At 44.0% G+C, this 22,279-nt stretch overlaps 1 pseudogene; it reads right to left on the bottom strand.

Moving 5' to 3' along the window:
- Window positions 1-1,041: 1,041 nt before the first annotated feature.
- Window positions 1,042-15,765, bottom strand: LOC109729911 (uncharacterized; annotated as a pseudogene).
- Window positions 15,766-22,279: the final 6,514 nt, after the last annotated feature.

The raw sequence follows: 22,279 nt of genomic DNA, 5'->3' as shown, positions 1-22,279 counted from the left end.
AACTTCTCTAACTCAACTGAAACTTCAGAAACATGAGGCTTCAATCCCTGACCTTCTATTCCTGGAAATAGCCAAAGCCAACTACCTAGAAGGCTTTTTCAAAGGAAGACAACTTTGGTCTATGAGGCAGACAGCAATCCCAAACAGGTTGGGGCTTGTGCAGGCCTCAATTCAAGCATTTATTCTGGGAAAATCATCCACCTTGTAGTATGAAAGCAGCAGTTGCAGTTTAATTGCTGTGTTTTCTTCCACTTAATGACTGTTTCACTGTTTAAACATCTTATAGATGACTGTCATTTAAATTATTTACAGTTCTTGGTTATTATAAAATTGCTATAAATCTTTGTGTACATGTATTTTGGTATAAGAAAGCCCTCATTCCTAAGGTATATGCTCCCAAAGTGACTTGTTTGTTTATAAAACATAAGTATGGCCGGGCGCGGTGGCTCGCACCTATAATCCTAGCACTCTGGGAGGCTGAGGCGGGTGGATAGCTCAAGGTCAGGAGTTCAAAATCAGCCTGAGCAAGAGCGAGACTCCGTCTCTAGTATAAATAGAAACAAATTAACTGGCCAACTAAAAATACATAGAAAAAAAAATTTGGGGGGGGGGGAGGGGCATTGTGGTACATGCCTGTAGCCCAAGCTACTTGGGAGGCTGAGGCAGAAAGATCGCTTGAGCCCAGGAGTGTGAGGTTGCCATGAGCTAGTCTGACACCACGGCACTCTAACCAGGGCAACACAGTGAGACTGTCTCAAAATAAATAAATAAAAGTATGTTTAATTTTAATATGAAACCCTTACCTCAGACCATATATAAACATGAACTCAAAATGGGTCTTAGACTATTAGAAATATAAAATTCCTAGAAGAAAACATAAGTCAAAGCTTTGCAATTTTGGGGAAATCAAAGTCTTGGATAGGTCACCAAGGAACACATGAAAGACAAAATATTTTGGTTTACATCAAAATTAAAAACATCTAATCTTCAGAAGACACTGCTAAGAAAATAAAAAGGCAAGACAAAAACTGAGAGAAGCTATTTGCAAAACACAATTATTTTTATATTTCTGTATAATTTTTAATGTATGATAACACTATCACATGTAGCTGAAAAACTAGGCTCAAAAAAGACTACCAAAGGTGGAATTCCAAAATATTCAGACTAAATGCATTAGTCATTATAATTGGGACTAAGTCTATGGTAACAATTGTGAAACTCACACATGCCTACCTATACACACACAGGTTCACCTGTTAAAATTCTAGTAACAGTTAATCTTCTCACAATCTTTTAAAAGATGAAATATGAGATTCCTTCTATGTGTCTGTTGAAGTTTATCATAAAATCTTACCTTAGCTATGTGTTTTGTTTTGGCTCTAATTTGACCTCAAGAAAATTGTTGAGGTGGACTTGGAGAATTCTCCCTAAGGAGAGGTACAGAAGTTGAGAAATGGGAGAGAACTAGAGCTTCCCTGGGTTATATTATGTACAGTTACACTATCATCTCCATCCCATACAAAAATGAAAAAGAAATAAACAAGTAACTAGAGATCAATAAAGAAATGTATTGGGTTGTTAAAGAAACATGAAGAGGCCGGGTGTGGTGGCTCATGCCTGTAATCCTAGCACTCTGGGAGGCTTAGGTGGGTGGATTGCTCGAGGTCAGGAGTTCGAAACCAGCCTGAGCAAGAGCGAGACCCCATCTCTACTATAAATAGAAAGAAATTAATTGGCCAACTAATATATATAGAAAAAATTAGGGCCGGGCGCGGTGGCTCACGCCTGTAATCCTAGCTCTCTGGGAGGCCGAGGCGGGCGGATTGCTCGAGGTCGGGAGTTCAAAACCAGCCTGAGCAAGAGCGAGACCCCGTCTCTACTATAAATAGAAAGAAACTAATTGGCCAACTAATATATATAGAAAAAATTAGCCGGGCATGGTGGCGCATGCCTGTAGTCCCAGCTACTTGGGAGGCTGAGACAGAAGGATCGCTTGAGCCCAGGAGTCTGAGGTTGCTGTGAGCTAGGTTGACGCCATGGCACTCACTCTAGCCTAGGCAACAAAGTGAGACTCTGTCTCAAAAAAAAAAAAAAAAAAAAAAAAAAAGAAAAAATTAGCTGGGCATGGTGGTACATGCCTCTAGTCTCAGCTACTCGGGAGGCTGAGGCAGCAGGATTGCTTGAGCCCAGGAGTTGGAAGTTGCTGTGAGCTAGGCTGACGCCACAGCACTCACTCTAGCCTGGGCAACAAAGCGAGACTCTGTCTCAAAACAAAACAAAAAACACATGAAGAAATGGTTCGTTCTTTTAAGAAAATTAAAGAGTCTTAAGTGTGTAGCAAAAAGTGCCCATTCATATGTACATCCTATCTCCTTAAATATAAAATTATTTCACAACTGAAGCCTCCATGTTGCTCATAAAGTCGTATGCTCCTGCTCCCCAAGGGTAGAGACAATGTTATGGGAAAAAGTAGGCTTCCACAAAATGTTTTCAAGCATAAGTTCATTTGTCTAATTGTACTGATACTAACAGTAAATGTATACACAGGGAAAAATAAAGGAAAAGAGGGCCTTTTGTTTCTGAAACAGTATGTCCCTTGCCCCAAATAAAGTAAGGAAGAAATGACAAATTGCAATAAGCATGTCAGGGAAGTCTAAAAGAAGCTATGCTCCCATTTCTTTATGTCTCTTTCTTCTTTTTAAAAAAATACCTGAGATAACATTTCACTGTAAATTAAGAAGAAAGATGTGGCTAAATGTTTTCCTACGTGCACAATAACTAGTGGATCTCTCTCATGGATGAATTCTCAGACACACAAAAAGACTCTAGGCTGGGTCAATTTCTAACATGATTCTTTAGATGGCAAATGAGGGAGGATCTACAACACATTTTTCCATAGAAATAGTGCTTATGGAGTTTCTCTTTGGCATGAATGGCCAGATGCTTCCTGTCACCACAGATTTTCTTCAGTGGTCACATTCAAAAAATCTTTCCTTAGTATGAGTTCTTGGATTTTAACTGAAGTCGACACTTCAGTTAAAGTAAAGTAAGTAAAAGGTTTTCTCACATCTGTCACAATGGTAGGGTTTCTCCCAGTATAAATTCCTTGATGCTGAGTGAGTGATGAGCTGCGATTAAAGGCCTTTCCACATTTACTGCCCTCACGGGGTTTCTCTCCAGTGTGAATAATGGAATGTTGAATTAGGTTTGCACTCCGGCAAAAGGCCTTCCCACACTGCATGCATTCATATGCCTTCTCTCCAGTGAGTCTGCCGGTGCCTCATGAAGTTTGAGCTGCGGCTGAAGGCCTTCCCAGACTCCATGCACTCATAGGGCTTCTCTCCCATGTGGTGTAGAGCAGAAGGGCAGAGGAATTTATAGGACAGAGGAAGGGGAGAGTTTTTCCAATTGTCGGGAATTTACTTGGGTGGGGCAATGAGCTAATTGCAAACCTTTGCTTCTGGTCATTGCTTGCTTGCTACACTGCTGCAGGGGGGATTATGAGATGAGGTCATTAAAGCACGGGCGACTGGCCCACCAGGCAATAGAGGGCAACCAACCCGCCAATTATTTCAAAAGGCAATAGTGGGCAACCAATCATTTTAAAGGTCAACACATGATCCATGCGTAGTCAACCTGTGCGTAGCTTGTGCACCATGGGGATAAAAGGCGTGCCGTTGTTCCAGTCGGGGTCCTTGCCTGCAAGAGTGGCCACTGTGTTGGTGCTCTGGGGCTTGGACCCTGGCTAGCCAGAAAATAAACCTCCTCTTGTGTGATTGCATTCTCGATGTCTCTGCTTTTCTGTCCGGTGGGGCTGTGGAAGGTCGGTCCCTAACAGTGGATGCTGTAGTGTTGAATGAGGTCTGCCCTATTGCTAAAGCCTTTTCCATGTTCTTTGCATTCATAGGGTTTTTCTCCAGTGTGGGTCCTTTTATGCAAAACAAAAGTAGTGGGTGAAGGCCTTTCCACATTCACTGCACACATAAGGCTTCTCTCCAGTGTGAATCAGCTGGTGCTGCTTGAGGTGTGATCTGTGGTTGAAGGCCTTTGCACACTCCATGCACTTATAGGGCTTCTCCCTAGTGTGGATGATGTAGTGTTGAATGAGCTCTGCACTCTCACAAAAGGCTTTACCACACTCATTGCACTGAAAGGGTCTTACTCCAGTGTGAATCTGCTGGTGCCATGTGAGGTATGACCAGCGGTTGAAGACTTTCCTACACTCAATGTCCTCATAGGGCTTCTCTCCTGTATGGATGATAGTGTCGAATGAAACCTGACCTATCTCGAAAGGCTTTGCCATACTCTTTACACAGAAAAGGTTTTTCTCCAGTGTGGCTCCTGTTATGCAAGACAAAAGTGGAGCAGTGGGTGTAAGCCTTTCCACAATCACTGCATTTATAAGGCTTCTCTCCAGTGTGAATCTGCCGTGTGAGGTGTGACCTGCGTTTAAAGGCCTTCCCACACTCCTTGCACTTGTAAGGCTTCTCCCCTGTGTGGATGATGTGGTGCTGAAGGAGATGTATGCTCTTGCTAAAGGTTTTCCCACACTCTGTGCATTCATAGGGCTTCACTTGATTGTGAATCTGCACATGTTGAACAAGGAGGCAATCCTTTTTAAATAGGTTCCCACATTCCTTGCTTTTATAGGAATTTTTTCCTTTATGAATCAAGGGATCCATAACTGTTCCAAATGAGTCACATTCATAGAGACCATCTTCTGGAGAGACTTGTTCCTGTACAACTATTGAACACAAACCATCATCTGTCCCCAAACCATCATGTTCAGGGCTCATTTTCCAAGGCAGCATTTCCTTCTACGGGTCCATCCCTGGTCTCCAGTGGCCTTCCTGCATCTCTGATGGCCCATCCTGATCCTTGGCTTGCTCTAGTTGGGAGTCCCCTGAGGATCCCTGTGTCAGTTGCTCCTCGAGTGAGACTTCCTCAGGCAAGGCCAGGTGAGGAAGGGTTAACTGTTGTTTTGGGTTGTATGCTGTCACCTGAAGGGAATACAATAGACAAAAGGGCTTATTAGGCATGACCACATGGAAAAAACAAAATCCCCATTTCAGTGAGAACAGGAAGATGAAAATAGCGATGATTTGAAATCCAAGTTTGCAATTTCTTTCTCTTTGGTGCTTGAACTCAGAGGAAGAGGCTGGGAGTAGGGGCAGAGTGTCTGGAATAGAGAGCCCTGCTCACAGTCAAGACTGGGCTGGGTGGACAGAGTAAAGATAATGCTGTGTGTGGTGAATTTACCCAAAGCAAGAACATGTCAAGGTGCTACAGCGGCCCGGGAAGGGGGACCCAATGCAACCTAGATGGGAGACATGAAGAGGCCAGGGAGGCTTCCCAGAGGTGGTGCCTCATGAGCTGAGTCCTAAGGGAGAGGTGCAGTTGCCATATAGAGAAGATGGAAAGGACCCTTCAGCCTTAGGAATCGGACATAAAAAGGCAGGGAACTGCAGCAAGAGGATGCAGCCCCATGACAGGTGGTTGGTGAGGATACAGAGACATGTGAGGACAGAGAGGAAGGTGATGCCCAAGATTCTGCCTTGGGGACAACTGGCAATGGCCACAGTTACTCCCAAGACAGGGTTCCTAAGACACAAGGTTAACAGGATCTGAATAGACATGTTGAGTCCACTGTGTCATAGGAACAGATAAGTGAAGTGGCTAACAATACAGATCAGATCTTAAAGAAGAAAACTATAAAATTTAAAGACAATAAAGATGTACATGAATGAAGAAATTAATAATATAAACTCATCAATTCTCCCAAAACCAATCTATAAATTCAGTACAACCTCGAGAAACAGTAACCTGAGAAAGACTGGGAAAAGATCCAGTTTGATGGGGAAAATTATAAAACTTTAAACTACAAGAAGATCTATATAGACTTAATATTAAATCATCAACTCTACACAAATCAATATATAAATTCAGGCTAGGCGCAGTGGCTCACGCCTATAATCCTAGCACTCTGGGAGGCCAAGGCAGGCAGACTGCTCGAGGTCAGGAGTTCAAAACCAGCCTGAGCAAGAGCGAGACCCCGTCTCTACTATAAATAGAAAGAAATGAATTGGCCAACTTATATAGAAAAAATTAGCCGGGCATGGTGGTGCATGCCTCTAGTCCCAGCTATTTGGGAGGCAGAAGCAGTAGGATTGCTTGAGCCCAGGAGTTTGAGGTTTCTGTGAGCTAGGCTGACCCCACGGTACTCACACTAGCTTGGGCAACAAAGCAAGACTCTGTCTCAAAAAAAAAAAAATTTATATATATAAATTCAAATATAATCCCAACAGGCCGTATCAGTGATATTCATGTTAGGATACAACCAAAAAATAGCCATCTACAAACAAGAAGCAGACCTCAATAGACACCAGATCTGCTAGTACCTTTATCTTAGACTTCCCAGTCTCCAGAACTGTAAGAAATAAATATTTGTTGTTAAGTCATCTGGGTTATATTACTGTTGCTATAGCAACCAAACCCAACTAAGACAGTAGGGTATGGGTAATGTTCTCTTCTTGGGTTGCGTGATGGTGTTAAGAAATGAGAAAATAATTTAACAAATATATTAATCAGAGCCATTCATGATTCAATGAGAGTGCATCATGAACCAAGGTTTACAATTAATCAAAGTCTGTACACCTGAGGTCCACTAATAAAAAGTTAGATGCCACTTGAGTACAATGGTTTAAGACAACAAAAATTGTAGTCCCAGCAGAATTCAATATTAGCTCTTTTTGTGGCACTTAGCAAGCCACTCAGATGCCATAAGCCTCCATTTAATCTCCAAAAAACAAGTCTAAACATAGTGCCTGTCATATAAGACTACAGTGAAGATTAAGCGAAACACTTTGCATGCATGTTCAGCATGGAGCCAAGCACCAAGTAAAAAAATCAATACATAATAGCTATTTATTATAGGTTAGTCAAAGAATACACATCTGGCAACAAACTTGAAAGTCCACAAATGTGAGATGTAAGAACATGTGAATTAACCTTAGAGAGTATTTCAAAGTAATAATGATGGGCTGTGAGATTCCTAATAAAGCCAACATTAAATTAAAGATCAGAATAAGAAAAGAACCGTAAAGTCTAGGGACAATAAGGAAAGAGAATCCAAAGAGCCAGATTCTCAAGCACAGTACAATCAGAAAAGTTTGTGCTGCATCCTAAGTTCAATGCTAATTATTACAGTAATACAATATGTACTACAGATAATTTTACGCAGCTATGATCTAACACAGCATCTTTATGTTTGCATTTCTCTCAACTGCAAAAGTAATCATGTACAAATTGTATTTGTGTAATTAAGTTTTGTTAAATTTTAACTTTTTATAATACTTTTTATATATTTTATGGTAGTAAGTGATAAAATAAACTAGTATCTACATGTAGTCTATACATTAAGGACATACCTTTTTCTTAATTTTTCAGTATTTCTAGGCTACACAGGTCTGCAAGTTTTTCAAATTGTTGTAAATCTCCAAAAATTTTCCAATATATTTATTGAAAAAAATACACTTGTAAGTAAACCTGTGCAATACAAACCCATGTTGAACAGGGTGAAGTGTACTTAGGCCTTGTTCCTCACAGTTCAGAGGAAATACCAGATACGTGATCATCATTACGGCTAATAACATGGCATGAACAATGCTAATAGATCACTTTTACTGAGCCATTCACAATGGGTTAAGAACAGTTTCATGTATAATCTATTGCATCTTCAAACCACCAAATGATACATAAACTATTACTGCTACAATTCTTTAGGAACAGACTGAGTGTAGTGGACTAAGTAGATGTTCGCCATCTATTCACATGTTCACCATTTGGTCTTCTCCTTGGGCACCCACATTTCCAGTCTCATGCACCTAAGTGTGACCAAAAGTCTTGTCACTGGAATGTGAGGGGAAGTAATGTGTGTGGAAGTGGGTGTACCACCTTCCCTTCTCTTCTCATTTCCCTGCTACCAGCTGGAGGATGCCAGGGAAGCCTTAATACCTCACGCTGACGACAGAAGGCACCTCGCTCTGTGAATAACTGTGTGGTACAGAGCTCCTCAATGACCCACAGGCCCCTGGTGTGAGAAAAATTATTTTCATATTGTGAGCCACCAACATCTTGGAGTATACCTGTTAGAGCAGCTAGATTTAATGTAGCCAAACTTACTGCAAAGGCACAAGATCATGCAGCTTCCCTGGGATCACATGGCTGTTTCATGTCAAAGCTAGTTTTAAAGCCCAAGCAGTTAGGGCCAAGAGCCTGAACGTATGCAATGTACTCCACACCTCCCCACGAGCAGTGAAGAGTGTGAGGGGGCTGAGCAGGGTGGAGGGCACAGAGACCACAGGTTAAATGGCTCCATGGACCCCAGACCCCCAGAGAGGCCACAACAAGAAGATTCCCACAAACTTCAGAGGCAGTGTTCACCTTTCCATCTGGCATCACCCCAACCTTCCCAGCTGCTGGCTCCTACCTGGACAGGAGTTTTGGAAGAGATCTTCCTCCACCGCCCAGAAGTCCTGGTTGGGCTCCAACTGGTAGATCGGCTCTGGTTTAGACAAAGAACAACCTGTGCATGGAGAACAAAAGAGGACACAGGGTGTTTGGTTGGAAGAAAGAAACCTCTCAATCTAGTCTGGCACTTCAGCATGGGGAAGCTGAAGCAAGCATTGCTGAAGCAAGCATGCTGAAGTTCAAGCATTGCTGAAGCAAGCACGCTGAAGTTCAAGCATTCTGAAGCAAGCATGCTGAAGTTCAAGCATTCTGAAGCAAGCATGCTGAAGTTCAAGCATTCTGAAGCAAGCATGCTGAAGTTCAAGCACTGCTGAAGCAAGCATGCTGAAGTTCAAGCATTCTGAAGCAAGCATGCTGAAGTTCAAGCACTGCTGAAGCAAGCATGCTGAAGTTCAAGCATTCTAAAGCAAGCATGCTGAAGTTCAAGCACTGCTGAAGCAAGCATGCTGAAGTTCAAGCATTCTGAAGCAAGCATGCTGAAGTTCAAGCATTCTGACTTATTAGGAGTAAAAATTCTATGGCAGGGTAGCAGGTCGATTAAGCACCTGGTCTCCAGAGCCAACCCCAGCAAAGTCTTCTTTGGGAGTGACATTTGAGCTGAGGCCCAAAGAGTGAGTTAGCAAGAAGGAACAAAGTAGAGGAGCAAACATCATTCCATGTGTACAGGCTAGCACGTGCAAAAGCTCTGAGGTGGTATGGACATGATCCCAACAAAGCAAAAGGAAAGTCACATTTTCACTGCCCTGTCTTTGAGCTTACTACCAGGCACAAAGCAGAAATGAGTGACAAATGAGAACATTTGCTAAGGGATAACTAATGAGTCCTATACTGTGGTTCAGGATGTGCCAGATGAGTCTGTAGGTCCTAGTGGTTGTGCCATTAACTTCTCTGCAGTCTTCTACATCCTTATATGTTGATAAGTGTTTGGCTGCATGTGAGAGACCAGCTGAAATAGTCTTCACCCTGAAGGAAATATATTATCTCATTATGCTCATTGGTGAGGCTGGCTCCCGGGTTGGTGGGTGCCAACCCAGATGTCTGTTTCTTTGCTTCCCTGGTCCAGGTGTCTAGGCAGGTTCCCTCACTGAAGTCCCAGGATGCTGCATGTCAACACAAGTGGCAGAAACCCTCATTCAGCCGTTCCTGGAATAAAGGCTTTGTCTCTCCACAGAGTGGCTGGTTTAAGTCACCTGTCAGCCTCAGTCTCCTGGTGATCAGGGATGCCATTTGCAAGATGAAGCAGACCAAGGCTTTTCTACCTGCCATGGGGGATGTAGTCACCTGGGGAATGATTAAAATCTGATGTCCAGGCCTCACACTCAGATTTTGTTTCAGTTGGTCTGCAGTTGCAACGAGGCATTCCCAGGTGTTGCTGATTCACAGGTTAAGGTCCTATGACTTCCCTAACCTTAACCCTATCAAATCCCTTCAGGAAAGATGTCCGAACAGTGTTTTTTGTGGGTTTTTTTTTGAGACAGAGTCTCACTTTGTTGCCCAGGCTAGAGTGAGTGCTGTGGCGTCAGCCTAGCTCACAGCAACCTCAAACTCCTGGGCTCAAGCAATTCTCCTGCCTCAGCCTCCTGAGTAGCTGGGACTACAGGCATGTGCCACCATGCCCGGCTAATTTTTTCTATATGTATTAGTTGGCCAATTAATTTCTTTCTATTTATAGTAGAGACGGGGTATCACTCTTGCTCAGGCTGGTTTCGAACTCGTGACCTCGAGCAATCTGCCCACCTTGGCTTCCCAGAGTGGTAGGATTACAGGGACGAGCCACCGCGCCTGGCCACCCTGTCTTTGGGGCCCAATGATGGCTTTTTCACAGTTGGTTTCCAGGTTGTAGTTGAGGCTTTTGTTTACTTAGATGAGAATAGCTTCAAATGTTACCATAACCTAGGGAATATGACACACGACTTAAATGCATTGCGTTTTGTAAACACTGAATTCAGGCATTAATTTTAAAAAGAAATAAAATATTTAAAATATTGAGTCTTCTCATTCAGGAAGAAGGTAAGTGTTTTCACTGTTCTAAGTCTTTCTTAGTTCCTAAGCCAAGTGTGATTCCTGTGGGCCCTGCACATAAGTTTATTTTTTAAAACTTCCTCACAGCATCTATTTAATACATGAGGAATGTACTATAATCAGCACCATTTTATACATGAAAAAAACTGAGGCTCAGGCAGATAAAGTAATTTTCCAAAACCAGGAAAATGGAGAACAAATGGCTGAGCCAAGATGGAAACCTGAGTCTGTTCATCTCTAGCATTTGCCCAATTTAACTGCAAAGTTACACAACGTTGTCCCCCAAAATGCCAAATCCAGCCATGATGATGATAATCATGCCCACAATCACGAAGATACCAGTAACAACAGTGACACCAGCAGCAGGGCTGATGCTTATTAACCTGCACTCAGCCAGGTATCACCTGGCACTGCTCTGAATCATTTACCCCCAAATAGCCCTAGGAAATAGACACGAGATTGCCCCATTTTACCAATAAGAAAATTGAAGCATAGAAGGGTTCACTAACTTGCCCAGAAACACATAGCTCATACATAGGAGAACTGGGTACCAGACCCTGGTCTCCGAAGTGCTACACTAAGGATGAAACAGTGAACACCCCTGTGTGGGGCCAGCAGCCTTGGACCATGTAGGCTGTGGAGAGGAGAGCGAGCCATAAGTGGGATGATTAAATCCTCAGGGACCATCTCTACTAAAAATAGAAAAGAAATTAATTTGGTCAACTAAAAATATATAGAAAAAAATTAAGACGGGCATGGTGGCGTGCGCCTGTAGTCCCAGCTACTAGGTAGGCTGAGGCAGAAGGATTGCTTGAGCCGAGGAGTTTGAGGTTGCTGTGAGCTAGGGTGACTGCCACAACACTCTAGCCTGGGCAACAGAGTGAGACTATGTCTCAAAAAAAAACATCCTCAGGGAACAGGGGTCAGAGTGAAGGGCAGACTTGGGGACTGCAGATGTCAACATTACATGAATAAAAAATTAAAAATTGGGAGGGAATTTCGACACAGTAATTTGGCCACATACAGACATTTGCACAAACTTCAAAATCAGTATTTCACAAAAGAAAGAACTTTACCTACCAAAAAGGAAAGGATAGCATCTCACAACAAAGGTGTATTTTTAAACTGAATGAACTAAGCTTTATGAGGGACTCACTGCAATTGCCCTATTTTCCTTACTTGCCAAGGACAGGGATGCTGGGAGAATTAAAAGAGAAGAATGTCAACATGGAAGTAATGTAAAAGTGCAGAAAGTAGTGTGACAAGGAATATGTGCACCTCAGAGGGCAAAGAATGGATGACTACTTCCTTCTACAAAATAGCTGAGCCAGAAAAAGCCACTATGAAAAGACAGTGACAAGAGCAGACCCACAGAGAGAAGGCAGGACAAGAGACACAAGAGCCAGGAAGCGACAATCAAGCTTCCTCCCAAATGCAATACTAGTTCCTCAAGGCACCCAGATGGAAATTCTGCCTTTGGGTTTTACAAAACACCCCCATTTCCTTTCAACACATCCCTCTCCTTTGGCCATAACCAAAGGCAAACTGTTTCTTGGACAACCCTGCCTGACTGAGACACAAGGAGATCAGGTAGGAAGAGCTGAGTCCAGAAAATAAGCAAAGCTGTGGGGAGCAGGAGAGTGGGCTCCCAAGGCCTTTTCAATCAGTCAGGCCTGCAGCCAAAGGCTGGAATGAAGGAGCCTCACATAGGGGAGAAGACAGGCCTTACCCAGAGAGACCAGAAGCCCTCAGGTCTCCAGCATCACCTCCTGGTACAAGGTCCTCTGGGTCAAGTCCAGCTGCCCCCACTCCTCCTGGGCAAACATCACAGCCACATCCTCAAAGGTCATGGACACCTGCAAAGTCAAACAGAGGTAGCAGTGTTTGCCTTGGGACTGTGAAATAGGATTAGAACCTGTCATGCCAGTATTGTAAAAGATGCACAGAGAACCAAGGGCCAAATCACTAAGCCCCTCCAGAGGGCTAAGCGATAGGCAAGGCTCAAGGGAAGGCAGATACTTCCTTGGATGGATTACTACAGTGTAGAGAGAGAAGACTTCCATGCAGGAAGGCATCGGGGACTGAAACAAGGTTAGGACCATCCTGAGTGGACTCTGAGGCACAGGTAATAAGTACTCTGAGATATTGGAGAAATGGGGGAATAAAAATAACAATAATACCAGTAATGATAAAAATAGCACTAGAGTATTCCCAGTCCTTACTGTGTGCCTGACTCATGCTGAGGGCTTTACAGGCCACAGAAGAGTGAATGAAAAGTCTACAGCTCTAGAGCCATACTCCTGAGATTTAAAAGCAACATCCTAGCTAGGGATAGTGGCTCACGCCTGTAATCCTAGCACTCTGGGAGGCCAGGGTGAGAGGATCACTTGAGGTCCAGAGTTTGAGACCAGTCTGGGCAAGAGCAAGACCGCATCTCTACAAAAATAGAAAAATTAGCTGTACGTGGTGTTAAGCCTGTAGTCCCAACTACTTGGAAGGCTGAGGCGGAAGGATTGCTTGAGCCCAGGAGTTTGAGGTTACACTGAGCTATGATGACAACACTGCACTCCAGTGTAGGCAAAAGAGTGAAATGCTGTCTCAAAAAACAACAACAAAAAAAGCAAAATCCTAAAATCAACACATGCCTGCTACTTGACCTTGGGGCCCTGACTCCATTTTTGTGAGCTTCAATTTCCAGATCAATATAAACCTGTTATCCATCATCAAGAATAGTCAAAAGTCTTAAAAGAAAATGTTTGTAAAGGAAACACTGGGACAAAGGGCTGCAGACCCTGAGGTCAACATCATCATCATCTCCATGTTACACTCAGAGACCTGAGGCCCAGGAGTTGAACCAGTTCACCCAAAGTCACATGTGTTATCAGCAGAAGCACAATTTGAAACCAAGTCCCTTTGGTCTATGTTCTAATCATGTAACCTGATGTTCCTTCATTAGCAAAGATGATCCAGATTTAATGAGGATGTGAAACACTTTAAATCTATAACTCCATTTCAGCCACCATGGAAACATTTTCAGCACTTTGTTGTTTTCTTCTTTCTTTCTTTTTTGGAGATGGGGTCTTGCTATTTTGCACAGGCTGGGTTTGAATTCACAATCCTCCCACTTCAGTCCCCAGAGTAGCTGGAACTAAAGATGCATGAACTAACATCTGGCTTAGCTACCCTGAAAACACTTTCATGGACATAGGCAGAGAATCATAGTCATCATCACCCATCTCATAGAAGACTTACCTGAGGTGGTAGCACCTGCCTCAGAAGTGACAGGACCCGAACCTGCTTCCATTGTCATGGACACGCCTTCTGGGCCTCATACATCCCAGGGAGAATACACAATAAGCTATTGCTTCTTTTTTTTTTTTTGAGACAGAGTCTCACTTTGTTGCCCAGGCTAGAGTGAGTGCCCTGGTGTCAGCCTAGCTCACAGCAACCTCAAACTCCTGGGCTCATGTGATCCTCCTGCCTCAGCCTCCCAAGTAGCTGGGACTACAGGCATGCACCACCATGCCCGGCTAATTTTTTGTACATATATTTTTAGTTGGTCAGTTAATTTCTTTCTATTTTTAGTAGAGACGGGGTCTCACTCAGGCCGGCTTTGAACTCCTGACCTTAGCAATCCACCCGCCTCGGCCTCCCAGAGTGCTAGGATTACAGGCGTGACCCACCACACCTGGCCAAGCCATTGCTTCTTTACCCTACTTGAATCCTACCAGCATGTACGCCTGAGGCCAAGACACTTCAAGAGCGGGAGGAGGAGTCAGAAAGGACATATAAGGCTGCAACAATGAGAACATAAACCCTTGACTGGCCATGATGTTTGTCCTGGCAGAGCAGGAAAAAATATCCAACAAAAGACCACAAAATTCACCCTCCACGGACAAGTCAGCTGTAAGGAGGCCTGCTCACTTTGCAAATGTATCTTTAGTTGTCACTCCCAGGACTCTGTATCCACTGTGGAAAGTAAAAACACAGGCTGTGATGTCTGACATACAAGTTGCCAGTTTCCGATACTTAAGAGCTGCAGTGATCTAGGGCAATTAATTGAACCTCAGTGAGCCTCTTGTGTAAAACAATAATGACAAAAGAACCTAAGTCAAAGGAGTTGAGGATTAAATGAGGTGATACATAATGCCTGCCTATCAGCCCACAGCAAGGACTCGGTGAAGGTCAGCTTCTACGGTCCTCTGTAATTTTTTTGTCTTTGCTCCTACAACATCCTGGAACAACTCAATACAGCAGGCTTCTTTAATATTGCCAGATCACCTGCACAAAAAAGCCAGACTCTGCGGAATCGTAGAAAAGATCACTTTCACATGAACTGCTAAAACAGGCCTCTCCTAATAGGTGCCATCTGAGCAGAGGCCCGAAAGATGGGAGACGGAGGCCCTCAGTTAGTTACAGGGGCGGTGTCCCAGGCAAAGGGAAGTGCAAGGCAAAGGCTGGGAAGTGCAAGAGAACGCTGCATGGTCAGGATGGTGTCTATAGCGCAACGGACCAGGGAGAAACCGAAGGACAAGGTCAGAAGAGGTCAGACAGGGTGGATGGGGTAGGGACCTGCAGGCAACACGTGAGGTCGGACTGATGCTAAACGTGATGAGACCCCTCAGAAACATCATTCATCCTTGAACCACACACCGAGCACCTGTCAGAAGCCCGACGTTGTTGGAGCACTGCGGACAATATAAGTGACAAGCCACGACCACTTCTCATAAACAAACCACAACAAAGAGACACCCAGTGGCTTTCTCGGTTCCCACCCGGCCCAGGAGGCCTCTCCAAACCAGCAGAGCTGCACCAAGGCCAAAACCCTCGTCCGCTCACCTGCGCCGGGTCCGTCCACCCCGCTGCCATCCTGGGGCCTTGTGGACAGAGCGGGGCCCGGGGATCCCGCGGGCTCGGCCGACCCCGGCCCTTCTCTGTCTTGCGGAGATGACCTCGGCTGACTTTCGCACTCCGAGCCTCAGTTTTCCCCGAGTAAAATGCACACAAAGCCCAGGACGCCGCGTCAGAGCTGTGAAGATGGAGGGCGGGTGCAGAGGTCGAGGCCCCGACGGGCGCCCACGGGTCACCCTGTTAGCGAAGAACGGCCGTGTCAGGCTAGTCCACACGCGGAGGGGGCAGGGAGCCTCCTCACTGCCTTCCCTGCTCGGGCCCGGTAAAACCCGGCCACCCTCCAGGACCAACAGCCTCGCTGAACAGAGGCGGCGTGGGGAGATGACGTCACAGCTAGACAACAGGAAGTCCCGCCTCAACGGCCATGGGCCGCAGGAAGCGCCCCTGTCCTGGGCCGTGATTGGCCCAGAGCTCGCGGCAGGCGCACGGGGCAATGCCTTCTGGGTACTGCAGTTTTTCCCCCCACACGGGGCCAGGTTTAGGGAAGTTTCTAAGCCTGTTTTCCTTCAGGTAAGTGCGTACGAGAACCAAGAGTCGCCTTAGGGCCGCCTTTTTTCAGAGGGCAGAGGTCGGACGAACCAAACCCTGCTTTATATGCTCAGGAAGTTCGAGGCACAGAAAGCGGGGACAGTCACCCTGGGTCAGGCCAAGTGCAAAGGCGCTTAGTGTGGGGGTGGACTGGGCCCGAGACTTCCCGTTTACATCGCCTCATTTCCAGATTCTCTTATAGGGAAAACAGATAAATGAGCAGTTAAAATAATCACTGAAGAAAGTATCCCGGATGTCACCGGAAACATTGCGATTGGACCGACTGGCCTTTCTTGGGCTGGGTTGCCTTTGGCCCAGCACGCCCTCCACAGGATTTAGGGACTTTTGAGAAATTTAGTGGGCCTACTGGATGCGAAGAGTAGATTTGCCAACCCCTGAGGGGAGGAGGCAGCAAGTAAGCGGTGGCTTAGAAGGAAGCTCAGGACTCCAGTTTCGACCATGGTCAGTTTGAAGTGCCCATAAGACCACAAAGTGTCCGTGTCACATAGGTAACACAACCTGTGATTGAACATTGGCAGAAGGTTACCACCTGGATGTGTAAATTTGGGAGCTGTTAGCTTAACACTTTACTTCAAGTCACGATATTGGGTGAGACCATGAAAAGAATGAGCAAAGATGGATAAATGAAGGGGGGAAAAGGTGAATCCTGGACCAACCCAACATTAACTGCAGACGAGAAACCAAGAAAGTTATGTGAGGAATTCCAAGCTATGGGGAATTATACTACACTTGATCTCAGCCAAAAGGACAAGAACTAATATCATAAATATTTATATTATGCAAAGTCTTTTTTTTTTTTTCTTTTTTTGAGACTGAGTCTCACTTTGTTGCCCAGGCTAGAGTGAGTGCCGTGGTATCAGCCTAGCTCACAGCAGCCTCAAACTCCTGGGCTCAAGCAATCCTTCTGCCTCAGCCTCCCGAGTAGCTGGGACTACAGGCTTGTGCCACCATGCCTGGCTAATTTTTTGTATATATTTTTAGTTGGCCAATTGATTTCTTTCTATTTTTAGTAGAGATGGGGTCTCGCTCTTGCTCAGGTAGGTTTTGAACTCCTGACCTTGAGGGATCCTCCCACCTTGGTCTCCCAGAGTGCTAGGATTACAGGCGTGAGCCACCACACCCCGCCTATGCATAGTCTTAATATTCCTTTTCAGTGACTTCTTTCTTCTTTTTCCCATGACTATGAAGGTGAGAATAAAGTCCAGCTTTCAATGAGGTGAGGATACATGTCATTACGTGTGGTTATGAAAATGGAAATAGGGTATGCAGACCATGTACTCCAGAGATTAAATTTTGAAGTGGAGAAAAGCATGACAAGACCTTGAGTCAAGGAATGGAGATGGAGTTAATTTCCTAGAAGATTCCTATAGAGAAGAATTGTAGAGAAATGTGGCTTAATTAGCATTAGAGGAACACTGTTAATTGATCATTGGCAATATTACTTTGCTCAAATTAGAGACATAATTCTCCTTTTCACCTGTGGATGACTCTTAAGGCAAAAGTAAATGATTTGGGGTTAGAACGTAGAACAGACATTATAGTTAAGATTTTTATATTCTGTGTCATGGAGGGCCAGAGTGTCCAGCATCAGTGCAGGCAAGGAAAGCTATGTAGATATTTTAGAAATTTTGGAAATCCCTACCGTAAAGCATGTCAGAGGGGCTTCATTACAAGTCACTTAAACACCAAGTATTTTTGTTGAATTATCCTACAGAAATAGAAATCTGAAATTTCCAATTTGTTCAATGCCTTAAGATGTCATGAAGGATCCTGGCATTTTCTAATCTTCTGCTGCACTATCTTCAGAGCATTGGCTTTAATTTTCTGGTCACAAGATGGCAGGAAAAGCTCTAGACTTCACATCATTGTTCAAATATCTCTAAAGTCAGGAAGGAAGGCTAAGAGTAATTTGCATTGTGCTGGGGGACTTTTTGTCTTGAAGGAAACTTTTTCCAGAAACTCTATAGCAGATGTTCTGTCTAGTCACTTTGTGCAAGACTGTGATAGTGTCCTCACCAAGATGTCTGGCCTTTTTAACCTCTATAAGGGGAAAGAGGCAGTTGTTCCAGGAGCAAGAAAGACACAGAAAATGGTTCCTGGGTAGGCCATTAGCTGTGTAGGCCTCAGACAGGATGAGTGCTTCCCAATTCCCTAATGTCCATCAGTCTGTCTTTTTGTACACCTTTTGGGCTTCACTCATGTTCATTATCTCCAGTCCCTGGAGGCATTTGGGATGAGTGCTTCCCAATTCCCTAATGTCCATCAGTCTGTCTTTTTGTACACCTTTTGGGCTTCACTCATGTTCATTATCTCCAGTCCCTGGAGGCATTTGACCTTCCTGCTCTGTCACAGACAATCACTACCTACATTATACAAGGTTTCACCTCTCCTTCTAATGCCACTGCATGTATAAAATGGAAATTTTCAAACACACATTGTTCTTATAAGAAGCAATTCATTTGATTTTTCAAAAATTAAAACCAGTAATCAATAGGACCTTCCATAAATAAGTATATAGGCAGAAGAAGCCAATCTTCCTAAAGAAGAATTGCATCCCTGGTTGTCTAGTTAATCCCACTTCAGATGGTGGAGCTTAATTCCTTTCCCCTCGAGTTAGCTAGACTTAGTGACTACATAAAGAAAGAGGAAAAACAGTAACTTGATGGGAGAAACCTGCCAGACAACACCCTAACCAAATGATCAATGTTAGCATCATTAGTGATAAGTGATGTTGACATCAAGTACCACTATGATACAAGAAGGACACTTTTCCACTCTGATGTTCTTCCCCTAAACCCACAATTCTAGTATAATCATGAAAAAATATCAGACAAATGCAAATTAAGAGATATTGCATGATGAATACTCCAGAAGTGTCTGGATGATGAAAAAAACAAAACAAGAATAGAGCAACTGTTACAGATGGGAGACGACTAAAGAGCTAGGATGATTAATTAAATATGGTGTCCTGAATTAGATCCTGCAACAGAGGACGTTAGTAGGGGGAAAAAAACTGTGAAATCCAGTGTGTAGTTTAGTCAATAGTATTTTAGCAATTTTAATTTCTTAGCTTTGACAAATATGCCATAGATTTACAAGGTTAATTAACATGAGGTGAAGCTAGGTGGAGGTTATATGGGAACTCTATACTACCGTTGCCACTTTACATTAAACCTAAAATCGTTAAAAAATTAATTAATTAAAAGTTTGTTAGGCCAGGTGCGGTGGCTCATGCCTGTAATCCTAGCACTCTGGGAGGCCGAGGCGGGTGGATTGCTCAAGGTCAGGAGTTCGAAACCAGCCTGAGCAATCGTGAGATGCTGTCTCTACTAAAAATAGAAAGAAATTAATTGGCCAACTAAAAATATATAGAAAAAAAATTAGCTGGGCATGGTGGCGCACGCCTGTAGTCCCAGCTACTCGGGAGGCTGAGTCAGGAGGATTGCTTGAGCCCAGGAGTTTGAGGTTGCTGTGAGCTAGGCTGATGCCACGGCACTCTAGCCCAGGCAGCAGAGTAAGACTCTGCCTCAAAAACAAAAACAAACAAAAAAAATGTTTGTTAGGCTAAAACAAAAAAAGCAAGGAGAGGTTTCTAGTATGAGAACACAAGGAGCTCTGCTGACCTGCTCTCCAGCAAAACTGGTAAAAATTGTTTTTTTAAAAAACGCACAACTGAAAACTATTTTAAAAACTCACAACATTTAGTGTCTCTGGAAATGGTCCTAAAGATATATATCAAATAAAGAAACATGTATTCAAGAAAATCTGTCATTCTGTAGGAACCACGAGTCTGGTATTTGAATAGATATTCTCTCTCTCCCTCAACCATCCCATTTTAGTAAGATGGAAATTAAGCTCCACAGTGGTGCAGACAACACAGGCTCCCTCGCTCCCAGCTCCCAGTCGGAGGACTGTTTTCCCGGAAGGGGCAGGATGTCAGTATTTCTCATTCTGCCCTCAGATACTTGTTGCTGGGGCTAAGTTCCTGGTGTGTACAGCCCCTAAAGTAGAGGCTCCCTTCCTGCACCCACACACCACTTGCAAGGTGGAGATTTTTTCTTTAAGCACAATGCTGTTGAAAATATGGGGGACTCATTGTACTTGGCACTACTGAAAGACAGTGGTTCTATGTCAGAATAGGGCAGCTGAAAAGACTTGAAGCTACTGGACACCCTTCTCCACTGAGTACTCAGCTCTCAAAAGGGGATGGCAGAGGTGGGCTGTTGTCCCTCTCTGCTCCTAGCTCTAGAGGCTAGGCCCAGGGGTATTGCCTGAGGAGAAAGCAGAGAACCTAGGAAGAGACAGCTCAAGGTAGGAAACACCAGTCCCAGAGTAGGTTATCCCTTTGAGGACAAAATGCAGTCCCTTGAAAAGGAAGGGGCCAATGTAATTAACCTGTCACCAAGTAGCCAGCTGAACTCTTGTATTGGGGGCTAGTGAGCAAGCGTTGGTTTCTGTTGTTAAGTTGGATGTTTGTAATAGAAGTAGCAGTAGCTAAATGATTCTTGGTAAGTGAGCCAATGCTGTAGGATCCATATTGGCTTCTAACTTTGCTGTCATGGCCACTTCATTCAGGTGTTCACTGTGCCAGGGTGTTTGACAACAAAGCCTGGCAAACATTATCTAAGTCATTTTGTCTATGTTCATTGACCCTTTCATAGTGGATCCTCCTGATGGGAATAAACGAGTGCTATGAAAATCTACATATGTGTCCATCCATACACCTCTCCCTCTGACTTTCTTGTTTCCCATCATATAATCCTCCTTCCAGGGTCAGGCCATTGGCCACTGACCTGACTGTATTCTCACTTCAGGCCACTTCTGCTTCCACAGAGAGTGGATGACCAGGTGCACTGCTCACAGCTCAACTACTGGGAAAATTCTCTTTTTGGGGCAACTTCTTGTGGATATAATGCAGTTCCCATCCATAAAACAAGCTTGGGCTTTTTCCACTCGGAATAATCTGGGGCAGGTCATTGCCACAACTGTGGTGGATCACATATTGGTCTTGGGTTATCTTTTCATTCAGATTACTTGTATCCTCTGGTCCTGCTCATACTCCATCCTGGTTGTACCATTTCACCAAATGTCCTCACATGATGGGACTGCTGCTGAGTCCATCCAACTTTATAATTTGTTAAGTCCAACAAACCTAGCTCATAATGGAGGGGTTTAAAAGCATCTTTTTGCCTCAAAGTCAAGCATTCCATATCTGTCAGGTCAAAAAAAAAAAAAAAAAACATACCAGGAACTGTTTCTAAATAGTGTACAGTGTTCTGGGGCAAATAGCATGGCCTTGCTTTTAAAACTCAGGGCCTGTCCTGTAATTTACATGCCAGAGCTTGCCAAAAATTCCACACTATCACTTTTACCACCAGTGACACCTCCAACTTCATAGTGTCTACCCAATCCTATCAAACAAATGATAGAGATTCTTGTACCACAGTGTGGACCTAAATAGTCCTCTTTCAAGCTCTAGGGCTTCTCAAATATTATTTCAGATATGGGCAGCCTCCCATATTTGAAATAATATGCTGTGAGCTAGAGAAGTACTACTAGATACGGAATTGACTTTGGAACCTAAAAGGCTTAATCGTCACTGTGATTTTTTTTTTTTCCTTAGGGGATTAAAGATGCAGCAATGTCTTTTATTTTGGTAGAGACATCTGGCACAACTGACTACTGGAACGTTGGGAACAATCTTTCTGTTCTCATATCTTGGGTTAGCCCTGCCTCACATTATTATTGAAGTGAAAAGTTTCTAAATCTTTATAAAAGGCTGGGTGTAGTACATCACACCTATATTTCCAGCACTCTGGGAGGCTGAGGTGGGAGGGTAGCTTGAGGCCAGGAAAAGACTAGCCTGGGAAACATATCAAGACCTTGTCTCCTACAAAAATCATTTTTTTAAATTATCTGGGCATGGTGGTGTACGCCTGGAGTCCCAACTACTAAGGAGGCTGGACAGGAGGATTGCTTGAGCCCAGGAGTTCAATTTCGTAAACACATAAGGCCTTGTTTCACTGTGAATTCTCTTATATGCTATAACATAGAAACTGTTATGGGGGCTGGGCCTAGAAGAAAAGATGGATGGATGGATGGATTGATGGATACAAAGAACGTGAGCAAGGTGAATGAAGGGACAGGCGAAAATGCCTGCCCGAAGCTGCTTGTTTGCAGTGTGTGAAGGTCAGCTGAAGACAGCTGACCTGATGGATGGTGTTTTGAGTAATTATTCCTTCACTACTGAGCACCAGAGTGAAAAGCT

This window comes from Microcebus murinus, chromosome 16 (genome assembly GCF_040939455.1).
Source record: "Microcebus murinus isolate Inina chromosome 16, M.murinus_Inina_mat1.0, whole genome shotgun sequence".
NCBI classification, from domain to species: Eukaryota; Metazoa; Chordata; class Mammalia; order Primates; family Cheirogaleidae; genus Microcebus; species Microcebus murinus.
This window is presented reverse-complemented; position numbering and strand designations above follow the sequence as displayed.